This window comes from Theobroma cacao, chromosome 3, assembly GCF_000208745.1.
Source record: "Theobroma cacao cultivar B97-61/B2 chromosome 3, Criollo_cocoa_genome_V2, whole genome shotgun sequence".
In the NCBI taxonomy this organism is placed as follows: domain Eukaryota; kingdom Viridiplantae; phylum Streptophyta; class Magnoliopsida; order Malvales; family Malvaceae; genus Theobroma; species Theobroma cacao.
In genome coordinates, this window is record NC_030852.1 from 13022433 (window position 1) to 13025667 (window position 3235).

Sequence of the window (3235 nt, forward strand, 5' to 3'; positions counted from 1 at the left end):
GTTTGAAAAATTTTGAGGGAAAATAACGAAAACGCCGCTGTGAGGCGAAAATTATTTTTTCACGATTTTGAAAGGGAAAAAGCTTAAAATTCTTTAAAAACGAGGTTTGGCGATGATTACTCACAGGGGAGATGAAAAAAATGGTACTAAAGCCTTGTGGGGTTCTGGTTGGCGTTCCGAGTAATGGATGTCTATCGGGACGTTGCGGCAGTTGTCACGGGCTCGAGGGGAGTACCGGGTCGTGACAAAACTACTCTAAATTTACTCAGTAAAATTACTTTTCTAAACTTGATTGACTTTTGGACCTAAGATTATAATGTTTCACAATACTTCATCTAATTATTTTCTATCTCTTTTAACTTAGCTTAATGGATTAAGTTGATAACCTAGAGTCCTAAATTATTTACAAGTCTTTGTCGAGTTTCTTATAAAAATATCTCTCTCAATTAATTTACTATATGTTTATGCAAATTAAATTAAAGACAGATTCATTAAGTTCATAGTCAAATCCTGGCTACATATGCCTTATAGGTGCATGTCTACCCTATATACAAATCAAACCACATAATCAACTAAGTGTATTCAACCATATGCTATTCTATTCAAGGTCTACCTAAATCTCTTTCATCATGGTTTAACCAAGGTTTCCAATTCAATCTAATTGGTGATCAGGCAATTAGAAGCATTAAGAACAAAATAGAATAAACAACTTAAATCCATCAAACATAAGTTAAAGAGAGATAAATAAATTAGACTACGTATTGAGTTCAATCATAATCTTAGATAAACAATATAGTTCCCTATCAAGTGACACATCATCATCAAATTAAATTTAAACATTCAGATCAAAACTAAGAAAAATGAGGAGAATAACAAAAGGATGATAGAACCTAAGAATTTATGATCTTGATCTTCCAAATCTTCTTGAATCCTTCAAATTCTTCTCATCTTCAATGACTTTATGGCTTGATTCTCAACTGTCAATCTGGTGTTTCATTCCATGGAAAGTTCCTTAAAAGATTGTTTTTATAGGGCTTTGAAGTTAAGCCAAGTTTAGTGAAGAAAAGAGTCAATTTCAACTAGGATTCCCATATCATACTACATGGGCTGCGACCTTGACCTTTTAATTAGCAGAAATCGTAATTGCTCTAGGACTACTGCAGTGCCTCAACTTTGATAAGATTTTTCACAAACTTCTAAGATGAACTAGGCAAAGTGGTAAACATGAAAGTTGTATCTTTTTCTCTTATCTTTCCAATGGTCATGAATCATCTCATTTGAAGTTCTGTAGTGAGAGTTATGATCGAAAAACTGAAATATGTGTAGTGGAAATATACACCCAAAAATTACTTTCCTTCTTCCATTAAAATTCTCCCTTCATTAAACGCCTACAAAAGCACAATTAATATCAATAACAACCTATCTTAATCACATTAATACCAAATTAAGCATAAAATTAACTAAAATTAGATTGACTCACCTAAATTAATTAACTTAAATAATTTAGCTAAAACCTACTAATTTTTATGCATTACCACAAGAACCAAGCTAAATTACTATCAAAATTAAGCCCAAATAACTCTATATCATAGAATTATCAGATACCAAAAACAAAAGCTTGAATTTCTTTTTGTAGGAGAAGCTCACATGGCAAAGGTCAAAAGAACAGAAGAAAGAGGTAAATGATATTTATTCTTGTGAAATTGAGAACATACTTGCTAAATGAACAAATTGGTAATGAATGAAAGTGCTTAATGATAACATTCTCTTAATATTTGATGATATGCTCACATTGAGAAAATTCTCTTTTAAATTGTCATTTTGGTGTGACTTAGAGAATTCCTTTAAAATAATTAATTGAAATCTTGTGTAACATCAACCCCTTGGGATGTTAATTTAATGAAATTTTTTTTGCCAATTAAGGTGAATTGTGGATGATGGTAATGTGAGAAGATATGTGGAAGTGAAGGAGGTGACGCGAAAAATAAAATAATATAATATTATTTTATTGATGGTGGGTGAATAAAACGGTAAAATATCAAGGTTAATTTCAAAAAGTTAGGCTTGGCCAAAGTGCAAGAAAGTAGGAAAATTTTAAAGAAATGGAATATTGGTGGGATTCATGTGCCAATATAAAATAAACCATAAATATGTGTGTGTGTGCAAATATGGACAAGGATTGCATAAGTGTGTACATCTGAATTAAATATATATGGGTATATTTAAATCATTGTGGTGTTTAGGTGGCATGTAAAAAGGATATTTGCATGTGTTAAAAAGAAAGTAAAGTTTGAAGAGCATTCCACCTAGGGGAAATCTGCTCATTAGTGTTAAGCATGCAAAGCAATGATCAAATCCTTTTAACATATCTTTCACCTAGGGTAATCTACTCCTAAAGGTTCATCACAATGTCTAAACATCCTAGTCTAGGCTTACACAACATTGGCCACTTATGTGGCTTGCACTAAAGCAAGCAATCACACATAAATCCACATTGTTGTTCTCTAGCCTAGGCACATGAATCTAGGCATTCATATACATTTACATATAAAATCTAATCTAGTACCACAGTAGCTCCTTTAACAAGTGTTGTACATCACATGCATTTAATTTAACCCACTCACTGTGACAAATTGGAGGTGCTCCACAACTAAGCTTTGATCCCTAGCCTTCAATTGTCTTTCAACTCACAAATGCATCCAAATTGCTTAATCTCCCCTTAAACGCATTAAAACAAGAAGTTATTGATTAAATCCCCCCTTTCGAAAAATGTCAGCTTTTATAACTGATGGGTTTGACTATGGACGGCATGCTCAAAATGCACAGTGGAAAGAAAATTAAAACTTTATAAGTAAACAACAAAAACATGCCTCCACCATGGATCACCTTGGTGCTATTTAACACATAAAAGCACAAAATAAATTATTATTTAGAAAGTTACCTTGCCAAGTAATTACGTAATCTCAATGGCACTTCCCGAAGCAATCCCGCGAACACCACAAGGAGCAAAATCCCTAGCCAATCAAGTGCTTGGCCTCCAATGGTAGTACACACGATTGCACTTGAATCTTTAACGAATGAGGGAGTTTTTAACTATACTTTGTGCTAGCAAAGAGGACAATAATTGTCCTTTTTTTCTTTTTCACAATCTTAGCCGACCCTTTCTCGAAAATTGCTTCATAAGCAATTTTCTCTTTCACATAAAAGGAGTGGTGGCAAAGAAAGAAAACGTTTT